Source organism: Poecilia formosa, unplaced genomic scaffold (assembly GCF_000485575.1).
Source record: "Poecilia formosa unplaced genomic scaffold, Poecilia_formosa-5.1.2 Scaffold150, whole genome shotgun sequence".
Taxonomy (NCBI): domain Eukaryota; kingdom Metazoa; phylum Chordata; class Actinopteri; order Cyprinodontiformes; family Poeciliidae; genus Poecilia; species Poecilia formosa.
In genome coordinates this window covers 446,346-461,449 of record NW_006800089.1, presented here as the reverse complement: position 1 = coordinate 461,449, position 15,104 = coordinate 446,346, and positions in this window count along the sequence as shown.

The following is a 15,104-nucleotide window of genomic DNA, read 5'->3' as shown; positions in this document are numbered from 1 at the left end:
GTTGCAGGAAGGAGGTCATTGGGGTCAAACCAACCCTGGAGTCTGCCTGTATAGGGTTTTGATGTTCACCCCGTGGCTCTCCAGTAAAATAAACCGGTTAGGTTAGTCGATCTCTATAAAGTGTACCCTAGGATTGACTAATAAATGCTGGAAATAGACACTTGCCTTTCATGACCCTACAAGGATAATTGGGTGTTGATATTGAAACTGCATGAATCTATCATTGAGAAATTTTTATAATCTAACTTTTAACTCTAGTGTATTTATTCATCTTGCAAATAAATAACCCCAAATAATTCTCCAAAATACATAAAGTTAATCTCTGAATTCAAACCCTGAATTTCTGCTTCATTTTTTAAGTTGATCAGATTGTCTGGTAATCAGTAATCCACAACTTCCTGTTTCCATAAGGTCTACTTGTGACATAAAACAAAGGCTATTTTCTCCTAGCCACTCTTCAGAAATTAAGGTGCATTTCTAGTACAAATGTGTGTAAATCTTTGTATGTATTCTGCCAATGTTGGAAAAAACACAATTTCCCAATTGGGGCGTTTCCATTGAATAGGAAATGAAATTAAATCACAGGTGAATAACTTTGTTCATGCAGTAAGCCATGAAAAATCATGGCAGTGATGCATGTACACAGTTACATGAGATTATATTCCTAATTCAGTCATGGCACTCATCATCTATCAGTCATCAGAGGAATAGGGTTAACAGAGAATAGGGTTAATAGGTGAACATAAAATACAGGGTTTTAGCAACAAACCCTTTATACTTGGGACCGGCTACATTTTGGGCAAATTCTAGTCGGTGATTTTATATAAGAGCTATGGCTTCAACAGGTTTGAATGATGAAAATTTGTATGAACTGTGCCATGCTGCGAGAGCTCTGGTGGAGCCAACTGAACATTGTCTGAAAAAACAAACAAACAAAAAAAAAACACCAAACCATCATCATCCTGCTACTTCCTGCTGACTTTGTTGTTTTTGGCAGTAGTAACAGCCAGCTGTTGATCACTCGTGTGGTGTGAAAAAAAGTGCTCCCATTGCAAACTACATCTTCCTCCACACAGCCAAAAAACCACCTCATCCCAGCACAGAAAAACTTTTTTATCAAAAACCATGAGTTTTTTTAAAATGGCGCATCTTTGTTAATCAAATATATTTTTGGAATTTCAATTTGTGCAATTCCATGTTAATGATGGCATATGTGTTGACCTTCCTTAACCATGAGGGTTAATGAAATTTTGTAGATTTAGGGGCCGTCTACAAAAAGCGGCTACTTGCATGAACATCTAAATATCTGCAGTCAGTGCCATAGTTCAAAACAAACAAAAAAACATCTGGAACGAGGCTGGATGAAAACCCAAATTTATCTTGCCTTCATGTGAGCTGAATGGTATTAAGGGATGTAGATATCGACAGAGTTCAGATTTCTAGAGGTGAAGCAAAGAGTGGCATGTTTGGGCCATCAAGCATCCATGACAGTCATTAAACACCATCTACATTCCCACCAGTTGCTTAGGGGCCAGTCAGGAAAAAAGGCTTTTTATATCTACTGAGTTACTGGTATTGGTCAAACAAGGCATTTTTTATTTTTATTTTTATGTATATACTGAAAAGACAACTTTGTTGCAACCAAATCAGCTTTTATTTAATTTATTAAACGGCTAACTATAGCAAACATTTTGAGAGAAAGAGACCCGAATCATCCAATTAGGTGTGTCAGAAAGTTTGCCGCCTAATACTGAGTAAAATAAAACATTTATTTCTCAACACGGAATTATTTTGTTGTGGTTAAAATTTCCCCACAGTTTTTTGGTGTGATGTTATGCAATGAAAGATTAATTTATTTTTCAGGTCTTTCGCACATTTGCACCAGGAGAGCAATTAAAACGTGGAGTCGCTCAGTGAGCTCTTCACTCCAACACAACGAATCAAAAGGCGACTATCAACCAGCTTCCTGCCACCTTTTCAGGGGGACAAATGATAAAAATCATCCATGAAATTTGGGTCTCCAGTCCCACATGAAAATATTGCGATATTTTCTTATTGCGATAAGTGAGAATCTAAGGATCGATGTTTTTGACTAGGAGCTTTTTGTTCAGGAGACACTCTTTTCACTTTTTTAAATAAACGTCTGACAAAGAATGACTTACAGAGGTGTAAAAAAAAAAAGAAAAAGTTATGAATAAAATTTGTGTTTATTAGAGTGAACAAGAATCATTACTCAGCTTATTTCACTGCTGCTGGTTAATGTGCCCTTCGGTCGTCTCTCTGCCATTAGTTGCTATCCAATACATATAACATTTTTTTGTTGTTTTGCATTAACTGAAGGAGTCTAACTGAGACTGCTAGCAGCTCTGTTGCTTTTCCAGCAATTACAGCATAAAATGCCACCAGTGAGAAGGGCCAACTACCTATTACTGTAATAGGAATCTATGAAACTGTTAGTGTTTCATAGATTCCTATTAGTGTTAGTCCACTAATGCAAATAATACCCTGCTGCTATTTTTATTTATTTTTATTTACTTTTTTTAAACTTACTAAAATTAATGTATTATGCTTAAAAAGGCACAAAGCAGAAACTTCACCATGCTCTTTCTTCAACTACTTCTCAATCCAGCTATTTCAACTGTAAGCACTGTGTTTCTGTTGTAAAATAATGTCAGCCAAATGGTTTTGTAATGGGTAAAATGACAACTTCTGTAAGAAAGAAAGGAGTGGAAACCAAAAAAAAAAAAAACATTACCTTCAGGTTCAAAACCTTATACTGACCACCTGTGAAGCTCTACTGCGAACGTAGCCTCCTGTTTAATGTCACGCAGCAGTCCTTCGTCATGAAACTGCATCGTCATATTCAATTTATAGATTTTTCTTTCATGTCAGTGAGCCTGAAAACAGCAAAAATTAGTGTAATCTTGTTTTCTGTGGGCGTGCCGGCTTTTGTGTTAGATTGTTTCGTACGGAGGCTTTGAAAAGACGCTGTCTTGCTGTGCCTGGAACAACGTGTTCTGAAAACGTGTTGCGGGGTGGGGGGGAAATGAAAGGTGATGATTGTCGAGGTTTTCTGGAGCAAAGTGTCCTGACCCGAGTCAGACTAACAACTCTGCCGGGAAAAGATCCCGCACTCAGCAGAGTTAAAGAAATAAATGGAAACAAATGTACAAAATGTATTTTATTCATTTACCTGAGCAGAATTTCAGAGAGTAATTGTGGTTACTAGAGTCATTGATTCATTTTAACAGACACATTTTAAATAAAACTAAATTTGTGAATTGAATCATTTTGCACCTGCAGATACAAACTTGGTGAAGAAGAAAATGGCAAAAGTACACATTTATTTCTAATCTGATCAAATATAATAAATCATTTTCAATTTTTTAAAATCTGAAATACATTTCAACTTATCTGAAATAGAAAATATGGAAAATGACCATGTTATATGAAGACAATATTAACCCTTTTCCTCGTTTTAAATCATTTGGTTGCTTTGGATTTTAAGAACGTCAACGTAAAACTGGCTGAACAATATACTTCACACTTTTGAGGTTTTTTTCTTTGTAAAGATTTCACAGTTTTCTTACAGTTTACACAATCATACACTACTTTGTGTTGGTCTAGCACATCAAAACCCCAATTTGAGACATTGAAGTTTGTAGTTGCAACATGTCAAAGTTGAAAACACAAATACGTTTGTATCTTTATTTATTGGCTAAACATGGACCTGATGTAGAATTAGCATCTTCGTGCATTAGCTTAGCATTCATAACGTTAAGGTAGTGTATTCCCAAGTTTTTAACAGTCTGTTTATTTGGCTTTTTATGCTATTTTTTCATCTGTAAGGATCATATGAAAGCCATGTTAATGTCACTTACTGCTCCTGGTAAATTGTTTAGCAGCTAGCTTAGCTTAGCATAGCTTAGCTTAGTTTACACAAGGCAATCTGAAAGAAGCTCCCATGTCTTTGTCTAAAGATATCTCTGTCTGTCTACTTGCACCACTAAATCCCATTAACTTACGCTTTATCGAACAGAATCGCTCGACGTGGATTAACCCTCGTCTTGGGATAAAAGCTAATTTTAATTAAACAGCCCAAGTAAAATAAAAGCTTACTCTAATCTTAATCCATGTCTGGGAAACCAATCCCATTGCTTTTTTGTTGGAATCATGCAAGATAAAAAAAAAGAGAAAGAAGTGTTAGTAATCATGATTTTATGAGAGATAATGTGAGAAGAGCCTATGCATAAACTCATTATGTTAACAGGTTTTCACGTTAATTTGCCAGGTATTAGCAGAAACTCGTGAAATGGTTTGTGTACTTTTTTTTTTAAGAAGGTACTTAATGCCGGCTCTCTGCTGTTATCATTGCGGGCACGTCTCTGTTAATTGATCCCAGAGCACTTTTGGTTTTGTCTAGTTGATATTTACCCACTCCTCATTAGGGGGGAGAGAGAGAGACCGAACAGTGGATCACAGCGAGCCAGCGAGATGTGATGACACCGAGCTTATGCCGAGTGCTCCGAGGACGCCGATGCAAGCAAATGAGCTTAATTTTCTGATTAGTTAACACCGCGAGCATACAGAAAAGCTAACTCTGTGTGTTTGTGTGTGCGTCACAGCGGGCAGAGCGGGGGGGGGTTAATATTATTCAGACGTGAGATAATACCTAATCCCCTCAAGGTTACTTTGACACGGAAATTCTCCGAAGAAACAGTCTCAGCCAGGCTCGGAGACACAAAATGGAGCTGAAAGAAGGTGACCGTGACTGTTCTTGTGTAGTCAGGTTATTGCTTTTATATTTAAAGAATCACAAACCTTCCCCAGACACACACACACACACACACACACACACACACACACACACACCTCCCTCTCCCAAAACCGTGGTGAAGAAAACTGTGATTAGTAAAAGAATCATGCAGCATGACGAACAACACGACAATGAATGGGCTGCATGCGTATGGCTCCTGGAAAACACTCTGAGATTTTCCAGGATATGAGATTTTGTTGCATGTATTTTATGCAGGATTATGAATGTAGAAGCGGGGTGTACGGGATGTGACTTCTCTCCAGCTAAACTCTTCATCATCATTCTGGGGGATCGCAAGACAAAGTGATGAAGCTGTAAATACCGAGTTTTCATGCAAAAAATAAATAGTAGCGACCCTAGAATGAAGCCACTACATTCTAGGTTTTTCATGATTTGGTCTTTAGTAGGGCTGTCAACGTGTTTCAGAAGATGAAACCACAAGACATCTCTGGTGGTTAATGCTTATAAAATGAACATGTACAAGGTTTGGCCATCTTGATTCCTTGCCAGTTGGTGACTGACAGTAAATATCTCACTTTGGGTCCATGTTCAACTAACGCCTGTTGAAAACATGCACTAGGCTTTATTTAATTATAAGTAGTTCTTGGGTGATGTCACCCTTCTGGGAACTAAACAGCTGACAGCCATCTTGGTAGGCACTGTAAATAACTGTCATGAGTTGCTATGACAACAATAAACAAGTCAAAATTAGCTCTCGTCTTGTTCCTAGCTAACTTATAAACAGTAAGTACATTACAACTATTAATCAGTTGTATTTTTTGAGTCTTCTACCCACTTCTATGTAATACTAAGATAAATATCAGTGATATTTACAGTAGTACTAACTACTGAACTAGCTAAATTAGCTTAGCTAGCATAGCTTTTATCTGCTAGCTAGGGTGAACGTGTAGCCTTCTTGTCTGTTACTATATTTACTCTGCCAGACACCAGAACCTTGTTAATCATGCAAAGAGTTTGAACATCCTTTACAAATCCATTTAAACAATTGCATTGGATTTCAGGCCGTGAAGCTCCTCTTCATCTCCACAGTAAACTATATCACAGGTTTGGAGGCAGCTTGTCCACATCTTCTGACATGTTTCCATTTTCTGTCTTAAACAGGTCAACAGCGATTTTGTTGATTCCTATTTCTCTTGCACGTTGATCAAAAATATTAATGTTCTTTCTTGTCAGTCTGGAAGCCACAGACATCTGTGCCTTGCGCTGCGCTTGCCTACCAAGATGGCGCGGATCACGTCTGGTTCAGACTGGTGGGGAACTACGGTATGTATAGGTGCACCGGTGAATGGTGTGAAACAGATTCTCGTGTTCTGACATGTCCGAACTTTAACCGAGACTCGTCCCTGACTGTGTGATTATTAAAACACACGAAGATTAGCTTAACAACAAACAGTTGCTTCAAAATACAGCTTGCTACAAGCTTCCAAAAAAAAAAAAAACAGCTAACTTTCCTGCAACTTCAAGTTGCACACGTAACCATTTCTACCGCAACACCATCAGGAATAAGATGGACAGAGTGAAAGTCCGTTTTTAAGTAGTGAGACAGTTTCAGCTCTATCTGAATCATTTACACTTGGTTAGAAAAAAATTTATTTGGAACTTTTCCATTTCCTCTGCTCCCCACACACTTCATTAAACTTACAAACATCATGCATCAATGTTTTCCCAGCGGCCACAGAGTCGAGAGGAAAGGTTTGGAAAGGGCCAGAAAAAAACCCCAAAAAGTGATAATGTAATCTACTTTTACTGCCTTTACAATCACACATGGGTCAGAAATTATACTTAATCTAGTAAGATTGCTCCCTTCCATGACGATGATAAATAGTGATGTAGTGAAGGGAAAAAAAGTCATTTTCTCATAATTTAATAATAATTTTTCTCGCCAGCTGGAAGAGACTGAGAAATGGTAGCAAAAACTGTGTGCGTAAGCTAAGCGATGCTGCATCTCCGGTGCAGGATGAGTTAAAGCTTCCCTGTGCAGAGATGCAATTTTCTTCCATGCAGCAGAATATGAATTATTCTTCCGTGACCGATTCAGAAGCATCTCCCAGGGAAATGTGGTGCTCAATCTGAAATTTGTTTTCGGTGTCACACACGCAGCAAGAAGCTGCATCGGGTTTGTGTGTGTTAAACAAGCAATAGACGAAAAAAAAAAAAACTCTAGCAAATAAATTGAAAGAAAAACACGAGAAACATGTTGAAAAATGAAAGCGGTGTCACAACTATTTGTAAACTCTGAACTATTTGCTTGATTTTTAATAATATTCTTCTTGGCATATCTAAATTGATGGAAGGCTACTTTTTAAGAATTTCAACGTATTTCCATTTTAACTGCTTAAATCCCAGCATTTTAAATATGACAGAATTTGCTAAATGAAACTAACTTGGTATGTGTTGACTTTCATTTACGGTTCAGACGTACACATTGTGGCATAAAACAGAGAAACCATCTTTAGAAAGATACATGTTGAATGAAAAACCATTATTTGATGAATGCGTGTCTGTGTAACAAAAGCAACTGAACTGTGACTAGTTCACCATGTCCAATGTCATTTCAAATAAAGACTTGTCCCTAATTACCACTATTAGATAATAATTAGCTTAAACATCAGTATCATGTTTCCATTGACCATATAATTGCACAAATTGGAATTACGAAAATAAAGTTGCTCAATGACAAAATAAAAAAAAAAATCATGTTTTTTGATAACTTTTTTGCACTAGGATGAGTTGGGTTTTCAGCTGTCTCAAAATTGGGTGGATTTTGCAAAACTGCAGTGGAAGCATTTTCTTTTTTTCCATATCACGCAAGTTATGTGATCAACAACCAGATGTTACTGCTGGCGAAAACGACAAAGAAGACAACAGGAAGTGGTAGGAGGATCATGTTTTTAATGATTTATTGAGCAAACAAACTTATTCACATGTGATTTTAATCGTGTTTCATAACAGAAACACCACAATTGTGAAATTATGTTTTTTTCAACATTAGCGACAGTTTTGAAAAGCATGTGTTGAAACCAGATCCCAGCAGCAAACTGTTGCCTCCGATCTTCTTTGAGTTTGAAGATTAACTTAGAGAGGCAGAGGCCAGATGAATACCTCTAATATCTAATGTTAAAGTTTGAAATCTATAAGTGGGCAATTAATATTTCCTTTACTAGAAGTCAATTTGTCTTTAAAATGTCTAATTTTCCTTATTTTTGGTGCTTCTCCAAGCTTTGGAAAATCACATCATAGCAAGTTGTAGGGCACCGAAGAATGAGGCTGATAAATATAGGATCCTGTAGAAAAAAGTGCTTTTCTTTGTATTTCTCTCACGTATGTGTTAAACCCAGATAGAGTAAACCTTCTACTTGTCCCTATCAAACCACAACTGGCTCTTCTTATGCAAGCTCTGGCTGGGATAGGAAGTACAGTGAGCTTTGGCAGCCACGTCCAGCCTCTCCGTCTCTCACACGCTGTAGCATCTTTATCATTCTTAGCAGACCATTCGGAGCTGGCTATAAATATTTCATATAGCACAGTGCAGTTGGGAAAAATATATATTTTTAGACTCTTTCACAAGCAGCATTCAGAAGAAAGCAGATTCGTGTGAATTCAGTTTCTTTTTGTGTGTGTGTGGCTTAATTTGACTGTCCTAATGAACGCACTGGGATCAAGGTTGATCATTTGGATCAGATCTGACTACGTCCCACTGGCAACAGCTACAGCATTGATTCCCAATCATTTCCTTTAGGGTGCGGGTGAGTTCTTAAGTCGATAAAGTTTGAGAGTCAGGCCCTGCTCCTGAACGGTTTGGGACGTAACAAAAGGTGATCTCTCTGTCCCAGAGGAGAGCTAGATAGATGGAGACGCTAACAGAATAAGACAGGGGCTGTGAAGGAGAACCAGGAGTTTGTTTTTTTCTTTTTTCCAATCTGGTAGGGGGTGTTAAGATGCAAAACACGACCTTCTCTCGGCCCCATAGACATGCTCTGATGAGCAAAAGCAACAGGACAGCAGACAGACAATCAGAGATGGATATTATGAGTTCATGAATGTAAAATGGAGTAGAAAATAAAATCAGCAGTGGCATCTCTAGACCTGGTTCAAGTCTGAATAGACAGGTCAGGATCACTGAAGTGGATTTCTGCTAAAGGTTTTCACCAAATAATTGAATAATAATGATTTTTCTTTTTAAAGTACAAGTATCGGTATTGACGGTACTAGCCCTTCATTTATTGAGATGGTATTGATACAAAGACTCCCCTCGTTTTTAGGGATATAGATGATTCTACGGGTGGGTATTTATCGTATCGTTTATCATTTATCGCGGTAAATTTCTTATGAGAAAAGTTTCGATGAATCGTCACAATAAATCCCAATTGATGATATTTAAGTGCCTCAAAACTGTCCGTATTGTCAGGATTATCAGTTTTACAGTTTTTTCTTCCCCAGTTTGTTCAATGAGAGTATCAATAAATTTAAAAGTATGATTAAATGCAGTTACTGAGTGCAGTTTAACGATACACATTTATGTGACCGGTGTCCCAAAGACGTGCATTATAAATAGGGACGTCCTTCAAAAGCAGCATTTGCGTTTGTGGGGATTGGTATGTCAGACAGTCACAGCCACACAGTTACCTAAAAAATAATGAACAGTTCTCATCGTCGCTTGTATGCATATCACAATAGTACCACAAAAATATCGTGATAAAATTTTTAAGTCCATATAACCCACCCATAGGTGGTTCATATGTGAGAAGCAACTCTGAAGTATTCGAAGGCTAAAGACCAATCAGTGCTTCACAGCTTTTAGATAACCCGCTGACATTTTGAGAAAGGAGCTGCTCTAAGATGATAAAAGTGCACTTTAGTCTTGTTCTTACTGTTCTAGAACCTTCTGACCCTATAACATCTGGGCTGGAAGAACATAGTGTAACCACATATCTCCCTCCATCATCCAGAAAACACTATTCTGCAACACGCCTACAGCTAACTTGTTCCTCTGTTCCAGAGTCTCTCATCCGGATTGACGAATCAGGAGGCGTACCTCATTTCTCATTTTCTCTGCTCTCCAGCAAGACACGGAAGACGAATCAGTTCCATTAAGAGAAGGTTGGATGCGTTGTGATGGATGTGTGCTTAAAGATAACACATAACGAGGCAACGAATGCTATAAAAACAACCTTGATGGCTGTGATTTTTATTTTTTTTTGCGTTTCATTTTCTCCCCTCTGTCGACTTTTCCTGCCTAATCTGTCGCTTCCTTCCCCTTGCCCTCCTTTTCTCGGCGTCTTTCTGACAGGAGGACAGCAGCCAACCTGACTGCTAATGAGGGACGGGGCCTTTGCTGAGCGTAAGCCGGTGGTGGTGGTGGGTGGAAACAGAGAAACGGGGTGTGTTTGTGTGTGTACTGCCTGTACTGGGATTCTGGCTGAGGGTTAAGGCCAAGAACAGAAAGAGAGCGAGCGAAAAGATAAAGGAGGATGTGCTCTCCAGCTTTCTACCCTCGATCTGTTTCCTTTCTGTTACTAGGCAACACCTGCAGGCATGCACTAAATAAAGCCTTGTACCCTCTATTCACCCAACCCCTCGTACTTCCCCCCGCCCCAACCAGCTCAGCCTCTGTCTCCATCTCCCCTACTCATCACGTCATCCATCTCTCCTTCATCCCTTCACACTCGGCCACCCCTTCGCCGCCTCATTTCATCACTGATTGCATCCCGATCACAGGCCTTTTTTCCTGTCCTCTTCCTGGTTCATCATTTTCTCGCTGTACGAGAAGGTCTTCTTAAAGGACCAGATTTAAATTTAAATTTGAAGTTTTTGTTCTCTACGGCTAACACTCTCTCCTGCAAGTCAGAAAATGAAGGTACAGTTTATGGAGGGCAGAGGATAGAATCAGATTTACAACCAAACCCAAGTTGCCATATGGCCTTTGTGGGCTGTAAGTAAATTAGACAAATTTGATTTTCCAGAGCTTCTCTACTGGCCTTGTGGTTTTTATGAGAATATTTGTTTACTGAGTGGATGTGGGACAAAGTCGGGGCCACCATGGAGTAGTCTTGTTTAAACTATAAACAGAACCCCATTTAGGGTGTGTGAAATGACTAAATGGGTCAAATAATAGAAAAAACACATTATAATCACCTGTTTGCTGCTTTAGCAAACCATTAACATTGGGCCATGACGCGACAAAACTTCGTCTCCAAACAAAATTGTTGATCATGAGCCGTTTGGACAATGACAGAACTGATTTTATGTAATTACTTAAATTACCACATTGCAATTTCTGTTTTATAAACATGGCTTGGCTACAGCATGGTAAGTAGCATTGCAGATAGGTATTTCAACTTTCCAAACCAAATTTTTTTCAAATATTTTAAATAATCTCTATAAAAAATTTTTTTTGCAGGTTTCCCACAAAAATTTTTTAGTTATTTTCCTTAAAAAAAAAAAAAAATCTACAAATAAGCAAATTTGTAAATACTAAACCATGGATATATGCCGGCCAACTGTACCCTTATTTTTCCACTTTACAATTATGCAGTACTTTGTATATTTCTGTACTTATGTCATATAAAACCCCATTGAAATACAGTAAAGTCTGCATTTCAAAATTTTAAAGGGATAAAATTTTGAACATTTCAAGCGGCGTGAATAGCAAAAAGTTTTCACGACAACATAATTTGTCATTGATGGCAACAAGGTCAGTTTGGTTCAAACTATTTGTTTTCTTGATAAATGAATTCTCGTTGTAATAAAGAAAATACATTTTAATTTGTGCAGGGAGGATTCTGCTGATGACCAATAAAGCACCACCAGTACAACAGCAGCACCCTTCAGTATTTTTCACGCAGTCTTATAAAAGCTGTGCTAATCGCTGTCATTACCCTTGTTGGCACATTTACTGACTGGGTCGGTATTAACTGGGTATCTAAGCTAATTCCCCGTTGGTGGACAAATGAAGGTTACTCTGTTCTTTCCTGAAGTCGCTCCTCGGGCTTTTACATCTACCGAGCAAGTTCATTTTGGATACAGATGCTGTTGCCAAGGTGAATATACCAAATCCCATGAGTGCGCCACATTAACACACAGGTCACGAGGATAGCCTGAGCCAGGCTGAATTTTACAGGATATTACTTCACTTTGGTGGGGTTTGTCTGCAGAGATGGGGATGGCTCCAGGAGACGGAGACAAATATACAGCGATGGGAAGGAGATAAAGACACCACAGTCTGAAGCACTGGCAGGAAAAACTAATCCCAAAATGTCACTCTGACACACTATCCCACCTTTTTTCTGTCTCTGCTGCTAAAAAGGATTACCTTCAACTCTTACAGAAAATCAGTCAACCTGACAAGGAGCAGCAGAGTACAGCTGTGTAGTGGCCTTGTGCTATTTGGAAGTTTGATTGATTAATGAAGCTTCCATGCTTTTACACAACTTAATGCTTTTCAACCAGAGGTGGTTATGCTTGTGGGCGGTGTCTATGCATCCTTAAAAAAGTCTGAAATTCATGTATGCAAAATTAAGACCTTAGATTGCCTTAAATTCATTGGAAAAGATGTAAGTTGGTCTTAAATAAGTTAGTCGCAGGTCTTAAATTTTGTTGTAGCAGGACTGTTTGGTCTCGTATAGTGTAGCTCGTTTCTTTCCTGGGACTTTTCTGTCAGGTAAAAGTTTGAGTCGCACTCAGACATCTTAACATTCTGTAACAAGAAGAAGTTGAGGCAACTGCTAGCTAGCTTTTTGCATACATCATTGGTAAGAGTGAATTATCGCCAGTTGACTGGATGACGTTCAATTTTGCCACTGGCTCATTTCTGTTGCCAACCCAGACGATGTTACCTGCATTCTGTGCAAAAAATACTTTGGGCTACTGTACAAAATATGCAATTTTTAAAAAAATATTTCTGTCATGAATCAGGTCTTAAATTATATCCATAGAGGTCTTAAAAAGTCTTAATTTTGAGTTGGTGGAAGAAGCAAAAACCCTGTTGTGACTAAGTGTGATCTTCACACTGTATCTAATTTTACTCAGTTTAGTTGGCCAAATACACATATAAATATATCCACACTAAAAATTCAAATTCAAAATTGCATGTTTTTTTTTGTTTGTTTGTTTGTTTGTTTTTCCCAGCACGGACGACTGATGCCATTGGAGACTTTTTTCTAATTTTAATTTTAGAAATCTTTGGTGAAGTTTTCCACTGAAACAGTCAATGATGATTTCTTTGTTTTAGTTTAATTTCACGGTAAAACACAAAACAAACGTCCTGGGTCTTTATGCCCCAAAGCAGGCCTCTAGTTCAATTTGGCCAAATTATCAAAGCCGTATCTCATTGTTATTGTTGAGAAAAGTCTGAAAATGTTTTACAACCTAACAAAATAGAAAATCAATCTGGAAAATTTAGGGTGAGGAAAAACAGTTTGCCTTCCTCTTAATAAAACAAACATACAAAACTATTACTTTTTTAAATCAGATCTGCAAAAATTCATAGATTGATTTTCACCAATGATCAGACAACTTTATGCATTATTTTGAAATATATCGTATCATTAAATACAATATATTGTTAAATCGTAACTACAAATAAAAAATACCCATAAAATGTAATGTTACATTTTATATAAAAAAAATTAAACAAATCTTAGTTTTGTGACCAATGAGAACTTGCAAGTGAAAGATTTTGGCCCCATTAAAGTTTATGTACTAAATTAAAGTAAATGATTGATACACTATATGTTAGGTGGTAGAAACTTCTGGTACCTGGTTAAGAAAATGCACATTAAATGTATAATATTCTCACATTAGAAGTGTGTCTGGACAAAACAAAACAAACAAAAACGACTGACAGACAATGAGGACACACAGGTTGTTCTACACCAAACAACCTCAACCCAAACGAGTTGCGTCGTAGAAAATAAGCTAAAAGTCTGACATGTAAAAACTGGACACGTGCACACACACACACGGATACACACACACACACACACACACACACACTCTGGCTTCGCACAACAGAGGCAAAGCCCATAACCAGAGATTTACCAGAGGATTTTAAAAGGGCCAACAGTTGTGTGTAGAGAGAACGGAGTGGGATTTGGTTTAATCCAAACATGAAACACCAGATAAACACACACACTCTCTCTCTCCCAACATACACACAACACCGCCGCCACCGCACTCTGTATCCCTCTAAGTGTGTGTATGTCAATTTGCCTCCTGCAGTCTCTTTTAGCGTTGCGTAAGCGCCTGATTATATAATCCCAGATATATATGCGTCTCCACAAGGCCGAGTGCTACAGGGGATAAACTATGCAAGAGCATCAAACCAGAGTGGAGGGGGGGTGATGATGATGAAGATGGGAGGAGAAAGAGGAAGGTAAAGAAAAACAAAGATAAAAGAGCTACAATGTGGTACTTTAAGTGCCATCGCCATGGAGACGTGGAGTAAAATCCCATATTTCCTTCTACATTTTGATGTTACACTGTTTGAAGAAGACGATGGTGTCGGTCATCTTCCACGGGTTGTGTGGACAAAATCTACTCAATCTGAACGTCCTGCTGTCCATGTTGTTGTCCTTCAAGTAAAACTCTGTGAAAACGTCAACAAGCCACATCATCTTCACGGAGCGCCGATGTTGTCTTTAGAAGGTAAACGCGTGGCACGCCTCCGTCTGTACATGTGAAGCTTCGACGTAGCCGTGGAAACCGGTCCTTGAAGTGGATGGCTGTCAGATGCCTTGAAACCCCTTTTTTTTTTTTTTTGATGTGCACTTATCTCAAAAACTACTTTGATCTGCTTCTGACAGGAATTAGATCGACTGCCTCATAAATAAATAACGACTGAGGACGAATCCTGCCAGAAGGTTTTCCCTCCGGTAATTAGACGCAAGTTAATTGACACCTCGACAATTAGATCTTATATATTCACACTTTACATATATATTTGATCTGAATAATGGAGATTTAATATTTGGCTCCTTCCATCAGGTTAATAGGATGGTTTTTATATTATGTTTGTTTGCCATTTCATGTCTAACACTTATATATTTGAAATCAAGATTTCTTTCATTCATCTAAAAACTTTTCCAGCATTATCTGATTAATATTTACTGTACTGAAATCAGTTTTCACATTTAAAAAGATGTTAAAAATGGATTTAAAAAGATCTGACAAGACAGGGCTGTGAAGAAATGCATCTGTTTTTCCAAACTCTTTTGCACAAGATCTGGCGTACGAAGACAACAATGAGTAGCTCTGTGAACATTTGGGT